This window comes from Sinohyriopsis cumingii, chromosome 12 (assembly GCF_028554795.1).
Source record: "Sinohyriopsis cumingii isolate HCF-2022 chromosome 12, ASM2855479v2, whole genome shotgun sequence".
Classification (NCBI taxonomy): Eukaryota; Metazoa; Mollusca; class Bivalvia; order Unionida; family Unionidae; genus Sinohyriopsis; species Sinohyriopsis cumingii.
This window is the reverse complement of record NC_142972.1, coordinates 80,335,604-80,354,223: the sequence shown is the minus strand read 5'-3', so window position 1 is coordinate 80,354,223 and position 18,620 is coordinate 80,335,604. Positions and strand designations below refer to the sequence as shown.

The window sequence follows — 18,620 nt, the reverse complement described above, 5'->3', positions numbered from 1 at the left end:
CTGGAGCGTGTAACTGATCTACTATTTTTTTGGTTAGCGATGGTGATTGCTTTTACTCACACGAGTACGTTTACTTTTACCCACAAGAGTGCGCTTTCTTTTAACTCCGATTCGGCGAGTGCCAATGCTGAGTTTATGTTTGGTGCTAATAATGGCACATACAACCGCTTTATCGATACGCTTTCACAGCACAGTGGGTTTAATTGCCTTGAGTTATGCGATCTCTGCCTAATTTGACCTCATGATGATCGCGGCAGTATATATCATGTCTCATTTCGGTGGCGTCAAGCTGATTAGAATGTTCTTGCCACGGCAACGGTTCATCATTCGTATCAAGCTGCTTGTCTAGAGGATTATCTGGTCCTGTGTTTGTATGTCAGGTAACGTTAAATCACCACATGGTCAAGACAATTTTCCTAACATCGTGTGAATATCCACTGCTCGTTCCCGCGTGCGGATACCCCATCCACGCGGTCGCCTTAAACCGTATATTATTTTAATCCTTTATGTTAAACCTTTACTTTTAGTTATCTGCATGGATTTTACTTTAAACATCGACCAATATGATGTCTCATGGAGCACTAGGTACATATCCAGCGGTCACCGTGTGCTTGATCGCACGGTTAGCAGTCTCAATAGGTGTAAATATTGATTTCTATTTACTAAACACCGTACAATACGTTTTGATGATACCGCATTCATTTTCCGATTTGGTAAAAGAAAAATTCTTTTGAGAAACGCTGGTAGTATCGTGCCAGCCGCACTCGCTAACAACGGAACGATCCTGTTTTTTTGCCGAGGTCGCGCATATTTTTAACCTTACATCAATACCAACTTCGCGGTGTTTCATGATTTTATCATGCTGATACGCAGTGACCATGATGCTATCGTTTCCATATAACTGCGTTTTGCTTAAACATAGGGTGAGCGAGCATACTCGCTTAGCTACTGAAGCAATCTACTGATACGACATTTTCGCTATCTTATGCTGGTTAGACAAACATCTCACAAGAAGACCCTACAGGTGGCTTCGACAATACTTGTGTTTGATTGACCAGATAACACGCCGCTAGCCATTTTTATGGTTCTTAATATCCTATCCTCACCCAGCAATCGGGTCTCAGCTGCGTTACCACTACTGATAGAGTTGAAGAGTTGATATCTCTCGGCGAGTTAACTCGCTGAGTTTTACCGAGACCGCGGTTCTATCGCGCCAAGAAACTCTCCGCGTTTCTGTACTTGAGACTGGGTCATTTTAAGACTCAATCCGGTTGGTGCAGCCCTAGAGAGTGATAACACCTGTTGTTTTCTTCCTTGTGATCATAATTTTATGAGGCCCTCGGGGGCTACTTGAGATGCGGATAGCAATAACATGCCCATTGTGCCCGGTTGAACAGCTTTTCTTGTAGCGCGTTGTTAAGATTCAGTCAAAATCAGATTTTCTGTCAACAAGCTAGATTGTCGGTACGGCATGCATTATACTACTATTTTGCTTTACAAATAGTGGTGATGGTGATTTAAATCACTGATCACTGGTAATCTGATAGATTTTTAGTAATTTAAAATTAGATTATGGTGACTTAAATCACTGGTCATCTTAGATTACTAAGTTTATTCGATATCGTGTCAAACGTAAAAACACCGATCAGAGGTCAGCAAGGCATAAGCGTTATAATGTGTATCTGTCGCTACCATGTTACCATGATTAGCTGGGCTGTCTATGGTGGCCACAGGAGCTACTTTGCATTTCACCTCGATTTCCGGCATCGAATGATCTATCATTCGAGGACCGTGTTTGCAAAGATAAAAATGGTAAATCTATTAAAAATTTCAGAACCATTCAAAAGATAAAAAATTGCGTACTCGTATCAGTGTCCTAGTATTTTTTAACATAGTCTCGACGAACATCATGTAAGCACGTGAATAGTTCCTGGTGGAGTAATTGTACTCGAGTTCTCGCTCTGGATACTGTCGAATATTGATTCTCACATGTATTCGTGATAGGTTTAAATGATCGAAAATCATATTATATAACTCTTGATTGTTACCACGCACGTTTTTTTTAAACACGATACACAAATGACGTGGAGGCTCAGTCCCTGCTTTGGCAGTGATTCACCACGTAAAATTAGTTTCTGCAAACGTGTAAGACGCCTCTAAATCCTTGTTGCTGCTCAAAATACACTAGCTTGGCAAACCTCGACGGGAGATTTTCGTGTTCATTCTCAAGCGATGTCCTGATTTTGGTGGCCCATTACAAAAACCCTGTAAACAACAAACAGCCAAACCCCTCCACCATGTGCTGAATGGAGATAATTCGTGTGTCTGTTACGTTTGAGCTCGATCGTACGTTTGACTCCGTCAAAATCCGAACGGAAATCGTAACTAAATTCGAACACAATACTCTCAGTCTACCGTGTGTCAAATCTATCGTTGTAATCAGCCAGGGTCGCATTAGCAAATGCTGTTCTAATAGATTTGCGGATGTTCACGCGAAAAGCCTCGGGTTAACTACCGACGTCCTCCCCAGTTAGGGCAGCGGAGTTAATAACCACTAGTACATCTTCCGCTTCTTCATACGAGCGGATGACAGTAGCGTCAGTATCCAGGTATTTTAACCGACACATGTTGGTGGCGGTGCTACAACTAAAATCATCGCTGAATATCACTAGAAGCTTGTACATAATAATCACGGGGAGTTCGTTAATTTCCTCCACGACTTGGTTGTTGAGATTGCGAGTCGCGGATTTGAATTGACTTCAACTGTTGCTGATCAACGCAAAATTGGTGGTACCGCTAACGTCTGTATTTTTCCGTGAATCTCAATAAATTCCTTATGCGGAAATATATAAACGTTATCGTCTCTGGTTTCAAAAACTCCAAGCCTTGTTTGCTGATTTCATGAGAATCCCTGTCAAGATATTCAGTATATTCGTATACCGTCGTGGACTCATCGTTCGGATCCTCGTGAAAAAATATGAAATAATCCGGAGTGAACTGTGACAGCATTCTTGACTCTACGCCGTTACACAAAAACGTTAAAGCACGCGAGCTAATTTTCTTCCGGTCATCATGGGGTGGGGGCATTCTACGTTTGGTGAGCCTACTTGTCGCTAGCTGGCTGTCGGTGAGTTTACGCAAGTCAGCTTAGTTGGTATAACCGTTAGTTGTGCTGAGCATGCTTGTGGCCAGCTGGCTGGCCAACCTTAGCATGTTTTCCTGTCAAGGCTGAGAAGGTATTCGCTTCGTAGTAGAGGTAATTACAAGCTGATCTGGAACCGATGGGGCTATTTCTGCTATCTTATCTGGGATAGACAGTGTTTTTCGCGAACTAGTTCGTTCGGCTTTAATTTTATTTGCGATATTATCCCGTTTGGTTTTACAGCCGAAGATGCCTCAACGGTTGCGCTGCGTTTCTGGCTAATACGGGTAACACTTAGATTATCTTGGAGAAAAACGTCGCCAAAAACCCCGCTGTGCCATTTTGCAGTTGACTTTTTCTTGGTCTCATCGTAATACTACCGGACCACGTGTTGTTTTACACACTAGTACTGTAGCAGGGTTAAACATCTCCTTGGTGTGCTGACATCTGCCAGGGCTAATTAAATTTGCCTTTAGCAAGTTACACATGCCTGGAGAAGTTTACACTTGCCTGGACAAGATTACACATGGCTGCACAAGTTTACACTTCTCCCAGATGTAAATTAAACTTGACAAATTCGTTATTAAAATCCACTTTTTGCCCGGACTTGTCGGTGATCGACATAGTCAAAGCGTGGATGCTACTGAAATTATTCACGGAATATTAAATCAGCGGAGAAGGCTGCTCTGTCATTAACGCACCAGTGTGTTTATTCAGATTAAAACTGTTAATGACGTTGCTCAAGTTCGTAAGATCACTCAGCGATCGAGTAATCGATGAGTAAACTGTTCACGTTGCTGATGTTCACCGGGGAGACTCCTTCGGTGACTGCCGTGGTACTGGTATCGTTGGTATCATTGTCTTCACTAGTAATCATTTAACGTTGTGTAAAACCGAGAAAAGACCAGATTTAGCTATCCACTTGAAACATCCAGCTGTAACCTCCCGTGAGCATGATTCGGGTTTGCAACTTGCTGTAGTTAGAATCAATTTTAATATTATTCGCATTATGGTGTCAGCAGTCGTCAACCTCGAGATTTCTGTAGTGATATCAGTACCTTATATGCCCCCGGGGTAATCGTTAATATGTAAAACATACTTGTGTCGGTACCGTACCTGAAAATGTTATTGTGTGCGGTCACATTATCAAACACGTTCCAGTTTTCGGCGAAAATCAACGCGATTTCGTACTCGGCTTCATCATCTAACTGATTTGGCGTAGGATAAAGTTATTACTGGTGTTAGCGCTACTGTGCGCCTGAGCAGATTTTGAGTCAAACATAAAGGTGGCGTTGACGACTGACATATTTCATATATAGCCCAGGTTTCTATATATATATATATATATATATATATATATATATATATATATATATATATATATATATATATATATATATAAAACAGTAGTTTACGGGCGGTTTTTAACCGACTACATCCTGATGCAATACACTGTCATCTGCCGGGGATGACAATCTAAAGGCTGTTAAATGATCCAGAATTTCCACCCCGGTATTTTCAGCTTGTTTATTAGCTGAGTGAAGTTGTAATCGCTGAACTAACTCGGACCGGGAGCTATATTATTGCAAATCGCTTCGTTCTCGCTCATCATCGTCTTAATTTTCTGTTAACTCCAACTTCCAGTCGATATTGGCTCTAAACCGTTTTATATCATGTAATGTGTCGGCAATGGAAGGTGTTTTTGAGCAAGCGCATGCTAGTCATCGATAAAATCGTCAAACTGATTACCGATGGCCGATAATTCTTTGTGATCCTCGTTAGATCTGTTGCTTTTGGATTTTAACTCGAGAATTTCCGGAAGGATCTTATCATGAAAATAATGAAACCTCTCCTCGTGTTGTTCCTTTTTTCTGCAAGAGCATTGGTTGCATACTAGGCAACGGTGGTTGGGTCAATTGCAGCTTTACCGATCGCATCGACGATGTTCTTTGTTCGTTCTGATAACTTATAATTACCGATTTTTTTTACACTGAAAATCTTATTCTGCTTTTATCATCGGTGATAACTATTGTCACAGGTCTAAAAAACCACGCAACAACATCACGTTGAACTCCTGTTCCCCAATCCAATGTTGTAAAATAAGCGATTCTATCGCATGATGCTGAAAGAGAAATTTATTTACCAACTTTGCTCGGTGACCGGATGAACTGACTTTAATAAACGGCATTGTGGTATATATTATCGAATTAGATAAAAACCCTACAACGTCTCATAGATGTGAAACACATCAAAACGACTTCGGTACCTTTCAGGGATCTCATCTACGTCCCGATGAAACACGGAATAATCATGCCAGGTAGGAGTCGCTTCGTGATGAGCCGGTTTAAATTGGGCTGCGATGATGGGCTTATCATGATCCCGGGCTATCAAGTAGATATCGCGACTGTCCAATCCGGAAAAGAGCACACAACCACCGGTGTTACGCGTCATACATTTAAAAACGTCATAATACAGTTGTGAAAGATGTATCGTGTTTCAGCGTTTTATGTTGGATAACGAAAAGTACTCCCTAATCTTGTTCATGTTTTGACGGTCGATTTTAATACTTTCAAACACTACCAGTTAATCGTGAACATCCTCAAACTGCTCCACCGGAATGATCTCGTCAGGTTCTATTATCATAATCACATTCTGGGATCCATCAGTATATTTAAGCGGTTTATTAAAATCGGATAATGTACGGTTTTTAATCCTGACCAGGGTTAAGCGTATTCTCCGTCACGGTGTCGGATTTTAATCAGTTGTTCAGCAGCATATTCACAAGCAGGTTGGTTTTGCCACGAACTGTTGGCGGCATGATCATATAATGGAAATTCAGTAATAATACGCCATGTCGCGGTTGTCACTTTCTCCGAGTCAAAATCAATTATGTTCATGTTAAATTAATACCGGTGAACATAACATGAGCAGACAACGAATCATTGACGTGTCCACGTCTAAGAGCGTCGAGGAAACATGTGCTGCCACGCTGATCCATGTGAATAAAATATTATCGCTGTCCGGTGGAAAGATGACAGGTGACCTTGACTTGCTCGGGAAAAAACATTTTAAATCCTGCCGATAGAGGTCTGATAATGCCGTAGCGATGTGTTCCCGCGTAGAAGCGTATACCATTACTAAGTTAAGTAAACGCAGAAAGGAAATTTGAACATGGGGAAAATATCCTGAACGGGTTACCCACACGGGTTAAGACGAAGTGTCTCATGCCGTAAAGTATGCTCAGCTTGACAACGTTCTGAGTCTGAAGTACTTAAGTACAATAGCACATGGCTTACAATCACCGGAAATGTAAACGTGAGTGGAAACTTAACCACCAGCGGTGATTTAATCACGGGTGGACAAATGTATACCGGAGATATCGTGAGATCGGCAGCATCGCCTCTGACAATACGTCATCATAACGGCAGATTTGGTCTGATTCACATCTTAACAGGGACAGCGGTGTTTGCCTGGGCACCATTCGCCGTAGTATTTCCTTACACCGAAAGATAACATCGAATAGCGATCCTGAGTTTGATCCTATTACGGTGAATGCCACAGAACGATTTCGAGTGAACATACTCGAAGCAGGTGAAACATTAAAAAATGAAAAGGCTTGGATCATCGTGTCTGAAAACCTGCATATGCAAACCATCAAGATACTAGAACTCTACCAGAGAAATGAATCCCTCGATGTTAATCAGGCGATCAGTTATAAGCAGGTCAAATATTACGCATTAAATAAATCAAAACATGACATAAAAGGTATTTAACACGAACAGGCAATTGATAGTCGGAGTCTATACAGCCTTGCTGGTCGATCAAGTCCCGAGTTACAAGCATGTTACCGACTACACGCTGAAAACAATCTGGTGACACGCTGCCGGTAACCTCAACATGGATGGACATTTTATCACCGGATTTAAACCACTCGGGTACATCAGGATGATTATGCGCTGAGGTACAAGCATATGTCCGATTACGCGCTGGCTGGCATGGGGAGGCGGTTTGATGATAGGTGGTTCAACATGGATTACATTTTTTAAAAAAATTATTTGGTCAACTCCAATGAACGGTTTTGATGTTACTAACAAATTATGCGTGAACATGCTTCGAGTTAAAAACGGTGTTGTTGTTATACCATTTCTGACGTAGAACGTGTCAAACCAGTCAGGAGTTATCGCTAACACCGCCTCTGAATAGTTTATATCGCTAACCGCATTTTACGCGTTTACACAGTTGTTAACGACCAGCGAATGGGCAACTTCGACTCAGGGATGGGTGGGTTGGTGGTGAATTGAGATTCATTGTCCGACAGGGATCAGTATTTTGAAATTTCATCTGCGGATACGTTTTATTAACATCGCCAAAATCACCAGCTGGAATATCAGCGCGAGAAAGGTTTTGGAACATTTTCACTATTGTACGGTTATACTCTGATCGACGTTGCAAGAGTTGTTGTTATCAGCGCCGTCGCTGTAAAACAGTGTTAAACATGACAGCGGCAGAACCAACTAATTCGGGAATTAGTTGTTTTTCCAGCTTTATACAGTGGATGATTTCATTTAAACTTTTATCGCATATGATAGTTTAATCGACACATTGCTTATAGCAAGATGACTGGAATCGTTGGTGTCACTCGCGATCTCGTCAGGTTTTTAATTGCCATCTGAGCACGTTTATGCACTTGACGACACAAAAGCTAAAACGGCGTATAACTCAACTGGGAAATTAAAACAAGTGCGTGTGAACATCAAAACCAATCCGGACAAATTTATTGGTCCTGATACAGGATCAGTTGTCACAAAGTATGTGTCCGTGGATGAAATGAAACAGCAACAATTACAGGATGCTATTGAAAAATGGTAAGCATCTTCCCCGCTCTTTATTTCATCATGCTACCTCAAGTACAAACTCATAGGCTCACCAGGGAGATCACACAAGTGTTGCCATACCTCATTTTCCTATACTCTTTGTGACTGCCAGCGTATTGTTCCAATATGCAGCTGGAATTGACGAAATCATAGCGCCTTTTAGGGTCGAACAAAATATCTTTGTTGTCTAAATCAGGCAGACGTAGCATGAGCTAAAGAATCCAGACCAACTAAGATTTTTAGTTATGTGACCGCACATAGCTTGACCTCAGCACGTCTCCTGATTACTTTGACATTCAACCCCCCCCCCCATCGCATACAACTTATACTCTGTCCCACCCTTCTCAGAATCTCATGTAACTTCTACCCTTTAAACTTTCGAAATTCTTTCACACATTCCAGTGTCACTGAAATTTTTATTTTTCCTGAAAGCGTCGAAACAGGATTGAACTAAGCACAAATGCTGCCTATGATCTCGCTGAGGTCCCTTGTAACACGGCCAGGATCACAATGCTAACTTGATATGGGTGCATGGCTGTCATTTAGAAGAGTTGAGTTCCGATCGTAACAGGAGCTAAACATGTCTTCCACTTTACTACTTTTGGAGGCTCCTACGTCTCTCGATATATGATAGCGCAATTTTGGATGCGTGTTGACTGCTCTAGTAAGTGAATCTTGGTGATATTCATTGAGTGAATACCAGTGTGAGGCCCCAGGAAGCGGGATTGGGTGGGTCTTTCCAGGTACTAACTAGTTTAACAGGTCAGTTTAATTTAGTATAGTGGTATGTGTGACACTCATAGGAACCAGGCTGCGATCTAATCCCGACGACTGTTGAATTTTACTTTATTTCCTCTTACATACCTACATTTTGCTTAGGAAGAAAATGTTCAAAGATGTCTTGCCTTGTGCCAAACTATTTTTTTTGCGTAAAAACATCAACGATTTTGAATATATTTTTATAAAATGCAAGATATAGTTTGTAGTTATTTACAAGTCAAGAGGAAGATGGCATACCGTTATGAAACTAAAAAGCTAATGTTTGATTAAATAATAATCTTTTATTGCTCTAAAAATGTTGAAATCTTTAACGCAGTCCTTCTATTTGTTAAACGCTTGACGATACTCAAATTAAGCGGAAGCATTCGCCTTTTTAGTACATTTTTTCTTTCTTTCTGTAATTGGAAGTATACGGTTTAACTTATTTTCTTGTTGATTCATAAAATAAAATAGATCTAAATTTAAATTCGTATGCACTGATATGTAATAAAAAAATGAGACATATATGTTGATAGCGAATAAAGTCTAGCAGACATCCACAAAAATAATAAGATTTTACATAAAACCATTCTTGTTTAGATTACCGGAAGTGGACCACATTATAGCTAGATGGCGCTGTTCATAGTTTTTCCGCATAAGGTGTTAGAAAATTAGAGATCGTCTTCCATGCACCAAATAACAGCGATTATTGAAACACTGCATTCGCTCTGAAGTATGTTATTGTGTAAGTTCTTCACTTTTGTATATAATTGAAGTATTATAAATAGTATAGGGGCAAAAAATCAATTCGTATTTGCATTCGATAGATGAGACGGTGACCGCCCGTGAGCTACCTCGAGAATCGCCCTTAGTCTTGTGTACAGCACGGGCTCATTTACAACACTAAATATCCTTATGTGAGTAAGTGAAATCTCAAAACATTACATTCTCAGTTGTTGGTTTACGAAAGAAAGAAATCAGTTATGTGCTTTCTCTTAGTTGTTAGAAAGTCTTGGTTATCTCTCGGTACGCTGCATAAAATGTAAACAAACCAGAATGTCGCGATCCAGTATGAGTTGGTTTCCTCGCGTAGCCATGACACTTTCACTATTTTCTTTAGGTTCTAACGCCTAAATGTTGTTGTTTTTATTGTGGTTTAAATTTTCATTGCATATAAATACTGTTGATGTATTGCGTAGGTTATTCAGCAAAACCTGTCTACGTTTTCAGACATTCTACATTGTACAGTCTGTTCCATTATGTACTCGACCTCTACGTCATTGTACTTTCTTATTTTATACAGAAAAATTAGCAGTAAAATTATGATAAAATATGTGGTGATTAATTATATCTGGCAGTAGCAGTAGTCATTATTAAATATTACCAAATCATGCCTTGTTATTAGTCTGCATTATTTGTGGCAGAAATGCAAAGAAACTGTTACTACTATGATAGTAACTTATAAATTAAATTATGGTCACATTGATTAAAGCTAAATTATAACAAATTTAAGGTAGATTAAAAGTTCTTTAAAACTATAAAATATTTTAGCATAATTAATTCCAGTAGGGTTAAGCACATATTTAATCTACTTGTCCGAGATAGAAATCACTTCTTAAGATTTGATGAGATGTATGCACTTAAACCATAAGAAATATACTACACATTTTGTTATATCCGAAGTTTTCACTTTTCTGTTATTCATATATCTAATATGCACTCTTTCTTGCTCTATTATAGCAATATTTGTACTTGAATCAGCAAGAATGGAAAAGATTAGTTTAGTTTTGTGGGTTTAATGCCATTTTTAAGCATGTGAAAGGCTATACATGGTGGCCAGTAGTAGTGCAGGAATAACCACCAATTCATGGGAAGTTACTGGCAGTGTTTCTCACATACCCATACTGGTAGAGCAGAGACTCGAACCCACACTAGAATGCAAATGAATTTACTGGAATTCAGATTATCCCTAACTTGTACTTTCATGTATTGATCAATTGATTGGATGAATTCCCTTGCCCAATATATCTTATCATCAGCACAAAATTTAGTGCTGTTTGTCTCCATAATGTGATAAACTGTGTTAAAGAAGGCTTTCATTTATTTCATTTAGTCCTATTTAGTTTTGAAAGGGCTTTTCCTATAGGAGTGTCATCAACTCAACTACGTTATGCATATAATGTGCTGCTCTTTTTGAGGTCTGGAACTGTCATTAGACTTGGTTGTTTTATAAAATAAATATTTGTTATTAACTGCAAAACAATTTTTCTTATGAGTTAATAAATTCAAGCCACGTTTAACTCCATCTGATATGCCTAAAAATTTCTTTGTCTTTTGGCAGTGTCATAGTTGACATTTTCTGCTGCCACACAGTCTGGCTTATATATCTATGGAGAACCACAGCCGAGTCATACCAGAGACTTACAAAAATGGTACTAACAGCTGCCTCGTTAGGTGCTCAGCATTAAGAGGTTAGTGTTTGGACTAGTTGGCCTGGTGTCAGGATAATGTGACTGGGTGGGACATCATGCTGTATGTCTGCAGCATGATGCCCCAGTGATAGACAAAGTATAAAATGTCACACTGCAGACATCATATCGATATGCCTGAAAAGTTGTTAAAGCTATGTTAAAATTCTAAATCACACTCAGACACACATCTGTGGAGTAGTTACCTCACACACAAATTTTCCCCTCCACTGTCACATGAATTTTCCTTCTGTAAATCTTCATTATTAACATCCTTGTGAAAATGATTTACTAAACTATTTAAAAAATGACCATAATAGAGATAACTACTTATTGCAAGTCACTAATTGTTTTGCTTCAAACACAATATTGGATTTGGTAGTTATTAATACTTAAAGAATTATCACTGCCATTTAATAAGATCACTAATGTCTGTAAAGTGTCACTGGTAACATCAAAGGGTACATTGTTGGTTAGGTTCTGGTTTGAGTATACACAAAACAGTGGAGCCATTTAAAACACTGCTAATTAATCATATTGCTTTCTTTTGTTTCACATGCTTTGATTGTCCAGTAATTTGATTGCTTAGCCCAATATGCAGTCAAGCTATAATAGAATGTGCACTCATGTGACAGCTGTCAATGATCACTGGTAGGTGTGATACAGAATGTAAATAAATACATAGAGTTGGGTTAAGCCAAGCTTTCAATACTCCCAGAGGGCATGAATGGCCATATCAAGGTACCGGTAGATAAAGTGATTATGGCTTGAAAACAAATACTTTCCAGAAATTTTTTAACATGAAAAAAAGCACGTATATTGGATTAGTGACTTTCACATGCCCAGCTTTGAAAATGAATGATCCAGATCAGGCCCTGGGATTTGCTCAGTCCTACCTACTAATAATTAATTTATCTTTTTTTTTCCCCCACCAGAATGGTTCATCTGTGGCATGACTTCTTTGCAAAAACAATTACCATGATTTAAAACTTATTTATATAATTCATTGGATAGTGTTCTTCTATCTCTCAAGCCTAAAACTGAAATAAACTTTTCACAAAATATAATTAGCCAAAATTGGACATTGTGGTAGTTGTTAATGCCATGTACACAAATTAAATGATTTTCATTTTGTCAAGAAGGTGTGATTACAAAATGACTTCACCTGGCCTTAATGAAAGTATACATAAATTGTTTCATAGTGAAGTTGATGTTTTTGAGCATGGAGTTGGAAAACTAAGATGCTGCAGACTTAACACATTTAATGTTGTCAGAGCTCAATAGTGAGAGTATGGCTATCTTAAGCACAATTGTCTCTGCCTGCCTTGACCCAAAATTTCAGAAGTGTAAATTTTTTTTAAACCCGAGGTAGGTAGTTCCGCGATGAGCTCTCATTTGAGATAATCCTGAAAGCAGTAACTTACTTGCATTTGGCTGTTTAATTGGCCAGTGTGATACTCCATTCATAGATTATTATAACTATATAGTTGCAGTTGGCATGTGTCTCTGTATTTAAAAAAAAATACGCAGATTGAAGATATTTAAATACTGGTTGTGGTGAGGTGTTAAAAATCTCAAGATCTGAAGTTGTGTAACAGTATTTATTGGAAGACAAGTCCATACTCCAAGAGACTGTCGAAGGCTGCCAGAAAGGGGAAAAGTAATTATTTTCCCTCCAGGTAGAACAGGAAGAAATGACGGATCATCAGTATTAGTTTGTATAGTTTTATTATGATACCATTCAGTGATATATTGTAGTTTTAATAGTAATATGTTAGTATTGGTGGTGGTTTTGCATCTGCTTCTGCTGTGGTGTAAAATTGTTAGTGTACTTAGGTTTATAACACAAAATAAACAACATTCTTTTTATGTAGAGTTGATGATATATTTTTTCCAATGGGATATTACCATATTGAATTGGCTTTGATATAACAGGAAGTGGTGTTTTGTTCCTCTTCAGATTTTTACGTTTTGCATTATAAGCATCCTGGAAGCATGGCTGAAGTGGTAGTCAATCATTTTGATGTAACTCTGTATTTTAAAAAAATAAGTCATGAAATACACTGTATGTATTGATGTTTAAAATTTCTAAATATTGCCACATTGAAGCATCCATTGTGTGAAATCATTAGTGTTTTCGTTTGTTTTAGCATTTTGGAGAAGAATTGCCTAATTAAATCTACACTAAATTTAGTTTCATTATGATCTTGAGGCTGGGATTTACTAAAAGTTGGATATTAGATCATGAACTGAATTTGATGATTTTATTGATGATGGGTGTGATAAGCACTTTTAGAGTGGACATTTATTTTGACTACTAGTCTGTTCAAATTACAGAACCAGAAGTGGTAGCTTTTTCACCCCACTCACATGTACTCTACAGTAAGCTGACTGAATAGATAGCAATATAGGGTATCAGGACTCACGTTGTCAGGCAAATTGGGCGTTTAAGTTGCCTAAAAAATGTAAACTTCAACTTCTTCTGTTAGGAAAATGAAAATGACTTCACCCTGTGATCGTTTTAAAGATACATTGACTGACCATAGGTTTTGAGATGCTCCCTCGCCTTAGCCAAGTTACTCCCCATGTTGTGTTGTAGCTCAGTACGAAATGTCGGCATCATCCCATCAGATAGCTGGTGTGGATATCAATTGCACTGGCAAACAAACTCTTGCACATTCACAGGCATGTGTTTTGATAGCTGATTGACCAATAATTTTTTTGTGAGGAAACTAGCAACTATCAGTGAAGGATTTCAGCAAGTTGTTATTTCATAATAAAAACATACAAACTTATTTTTCAAAACTTGAACAGTAGTTTTAAAGATAGAATTGGTCATCTGAATATATTAAATGCCCAGAATACATTATTTTCTGCATAAATTCAGTTTGAAACCACAAGTGGATCTGTCGTGAGGAAATAATGGCAGATTTATTTTTTATCTGGGAAGTACCACTTTATTAGAGTGTCTGTTTTTATAAACCATTGGTAACATATATTAAGAATAAAATACAGTTCTTAGAAAGGAGAAGAAAAAAACAGTTCATGGAAAGAAAAGTCTAAATATTATGTTATTGAAGATTTAGCTTGGAAATGCAGTTATGTCGGTCAGAAACGTATGGGACAGTGCTCTGTTGTGGAGTTTGAGAAGCTCTTTAGGGTCAAAGTTGTTTAGTGACTTATCATTTTTGTAAAAATACAAAAGAAAAAGCGAGGCCATTACTATTTAACCAGTGCATAACAAAGTATGTAGACAATAATTAGATCTTACATTTGTAATCTTATCAATGGAGCTATAAAGTGAGTGGTTACATTCAGAGAACCCCTCTTTCTGAAAATAGATTCACTCACATGTTGGCTGTGCTGATTTGGTTGGAAAGAAGAGTTTAGTCATTGATATATCGACGTTAATGTTTCACTGTGTTTTCTATGAATAGTTAAGTTTGTTTTATCAGCAGTAAAGAAATTTGGACAAACGGTATGGTCTGTAGGTGTGGGCATTTACTCTCAAGTACATGGTACAGGGGTTGTTTCAAACAAGTTTAGAAACCTTTTCAAGTGCCATTTTATAATTAAGTTTCAGAAAGAAGAAAAAAAGACTTGATTTAAGTTAAAAGATTTAGCATTTTCACTAACTTGAAATTACAGTACTGTAATCTAACTGCCTAGTGGTTAGAGTGTCCATCTTGGATGTGGGAGGTTGCAGGTTCAAACCCCAGCTGAGTCATACCAAAGACTTATAAATATGATACTAACAGCTGCTTTGCAAGACACTCAGGATTAAGAGGTTAGTGTTAGGACTGGTCGGCCTGGTGTGTGGATAATTTGACTGGGTGGGACATGATGCTACATGTCTGAATCATGATGCCCCAGTGCTAGATGTGACTATAAACTGCCACACTGATGACATCATAGCGATATGACTGAAAAATTGTTAAAGCTACATAAAAAAAATCCAAATCACACACTCCATTTGAACACTAACATGGTTTGGGATCACATTTTTTTTAAAACTTAATTTATCCTTGCATCGGTTGAAACTATTTTCACAAAGTCTTGTTGGAGAACAATTCAATGTTAGGTGACCTCACTTTTAATGAGGGTCACTTTTATGGCTTCCATGAGCATTGTTCAGTGTTTTGCATAGATCCCTCTAAATGTAAGTAGTCACCCCTCCCCTTAAAGTGAGTGTGTGCCCACAATTTATTTCCCATACTCTTAACAAAACCTGTAAGATTCATAAGCTCAATATGATCTTATAAGTGCTTGACTTCAAGATCAGATTTTTTGGAGCTTGGCAATGAAATGCTTTCTTTGATTAGTATTATCTAGTTATTAAACGAGTCTTTGCAAAGTTGTTTAACAGTGGACATGCATTTTTCAATATAATATTGTAATATCTCATCTGATACATGTAATATGGTGTCATTGTAATAGCACACAATGGCTGCCACCATGCCAGCAATGAAGATAAACAACTGTAAATTTTATCTCTATTCATTTCAAGTTATTTATCACATACACTTGTGTTGAAACATTCTACAATAAAATCAGATTTGAGTGACCTCTGTACTGTAGTGAGCGACCCCTTATTATTTATGACAAATATCATTATGCATGGACCAATTTTATTATATAAATGCACTGGTGTGAGTGACCAGTGGCCTTGGTTTCATTTTGGGGGGCCAGAACATATATGCTGTGAAGTAACATATGAACAGTACTGACTATTGTTGAATCCTTTGTAACCATAATTGTTAGTTGGGTACATGTGGACTGAAATGTATAAAAGTAAAAATGAAGCAAAACATTCTGTCTGGTTACTGGTTAACTAAATTTGTGTATTTCTCACAAACTGCCATTCTGTCGTCAAAATCCATATTATGGTTAACTATTCCATCGTTAAAGGATTAACAATGATGAATACACATACTGTAGTTCAACAGACTATCACATACAGCATTTACTGTTTTCTGAAGACTGTTGCTTTTAATTGTTTGTCTATGGAGTTAAAATATGTAATAACTAGGCTGAAAAAGGTCTTTGCATGTGTTATTTGGATTTTCTGGATTAATTAATTTTATATTTATTGCAAAGGTCTATGTCAGTTGTTGCTTTATCATTGTTATGGTTACTAAAAACCACACATAAGATTGGGCATGCCACTGTGAGAGATTTTGTCATCTGTTCACTCCTTAGAATACAGGTGTCAAGGTAGTGAGCAAACTAGTACTTTGGAATCTTATAAAAGAGGAGGGGAGGGGTATTTTCTTATCAGCAGGCATAGTTTGTCTCAATGAGAAATGCCATCTGTGCCATGTGATCATGTCAGTAAGGCACACATTTCAGGTCATCTTTGCCAGAACTGATGTACTTAAGGATAAAATGATCTAATTATAGTACAGTACTGCAGTTTAAAGATTACGGATTTTTAGAGAGGTCTATTTGTGGAATTTTTCGTCCAATATTTACTGCCCTCATTCCTCATTTTCTTTTTTTGTCATGAACCTTTCTTAGTTGAATCTAGCATCTTCGAATAAAAATTAAAATTGGAATTGTTGAATTATCTGGTTTTTGAGATTTGATGGTATTGTGAACAAATAATGTTAATAATATTTAATGTGATTGTACTTTCATACTCCCTTCACAGTGAAGAAGTAATATATGTCCTTCTCACTTCATTTTTATTACAGCAAGGAAGCAAAATAAAGGGTGTTGGCATAGTCGTTTTCGAGTTGGGTACCACAGGAAAGTTTGTACCACAGTATACCTCAGTATTTCTGAACATTCAGTACTGTGGTGCACACCATGGTATATCATTATGTTAGGTACCAACAATTTAGGGGCATGGGATATTTTTGTTGTTGAATTTCTTGCTCTCAAATAGCTTTAAAATTAACTTGAGTTATAGGAAAATAATGACATATTATGTAGGGCAAGTAAAGATAAAACATATTGACTCAACAAATGCAAAAATACTTATTGGATTAGAATAATTATGTAAAATTCAAAACAGAAATGCCTACTCTTTTGAAAATCTTTGGATAGTTCTCTGTCTTACAAAGGAATATTTGTCATTAACACAATACAATCTGCTCATAAAAAAACTTTAAAAAATTGTAATATTTTGTTTCTTGTTTTAAAATCTATTTTTTTGGGTCCAAAAGTTGGATTTGGCCAAACTGTCTTTCACAAGATTCCATTCAGTGTCCATGTTGTATATTTGACATATGTTAAGCATTTTATTAAAAGTTCATAAATATAATTATATTTGTAATATTCAAATTTAATTTGTGATAATGTAACAGTTTTAAAAATAATTATATTTGGAATTATTTTGCCATGAAAAATGAAGGCATGCTTTTAATATCATTAAATTCGAGGAAAAGATTACTCATGAATTTCTGTACTTTCCACACCGACAGAAACTTCTGAAATAGCAGTACATGAAAAAGCACCATGGTACATACCACTGGAAAAAATACTGTGGTAGCTGGTATATTGTTAATACCATGCACCTCTAGTAGCTGTGTTTTTCTTAACACTCTTGCATACTAAGTCATAAAACTTGTGTATGGTACTGCTCAGCACATGCAAAAGGAGGTTACAGTTGTCTACTTTTTATGCTGTAGTGACTTTGTTGTATATTTTTGGTTATGGCTTGGAAAAGCAGGTGAGAAGTATTCTGCACACAGGATTTCCCTTTTGATATATGAATTTCATCTTGTACCCAAAATGATGTGCGCACTGCAGTTGCTTTGACTCTTGGAAATTTTGCAACTTTGTTAAACACATGGTGTTAACATTTGATATTCATGCTATTTTAATGATGATACTTGTGCACATGTGTGACCCACAAATCAATTTGCATTGTTCACATGAAATGTTGTAATTGGTGTGGGACTGACCAGTAGTTAACATCAGTATCAACTTTGATCCTTCATTATGAGAAGAACACCTTTGTAAAGTATGACAGCGAATCTGATGTGATAGCTAGAAATTAAAAATGGCTGACAGAAATCCACTTCTCAGGAATTACATGTATTTGATTTATTTCTTTAGGAATCAATGGCATGATAGCGACTCAGTGTGGAAATAAACATAGTTGTAAGAAATAGAAACACTTTTTCAAAATGCTAATGAAAATTTAAGGATGCCTTGTTGAAAATCGATGAGTGGTCTTAGTGTCTTAATGTATTGCTTTTTCAATAGTGACTTACAGACTAGATGTATCAAGCAAAATTTATACTAATCAGATTACCAGTAATGCAAGATATTTTTCTGTGGAGGTTTATAATACTGTGTTTCAGTGTAATTTGTTATAATATTCAAATTTCCTTTTGTCCTCCTCAGAATTTTAAGTAATAATTGTATTGT

General features: G+C 37.3%; 1 protein-coding gene across 1 annotated transcript in view; it reads left to right on the top strand.

Moving 5' to 3' along the window:
• The first annotated feature begins 9,434 nt into the window (after nucleotides 1–9,434).
• LOC149786819 (uncharacterized) overlaps nucleotides 9,435–18,620 on the top strand; it is a 184,647-nt gene continuing 175,461 nt past the window's right edge. The window contains exon 1 of the mRNA XM_089977328.1: nucleotides 9,435–9,520. The gene's annotated coding sequence lies outside the window, so the exon portion shown is untranslated. The remainder of the gene's footprint in view (nucleotides 9,521–18,620) is intronic.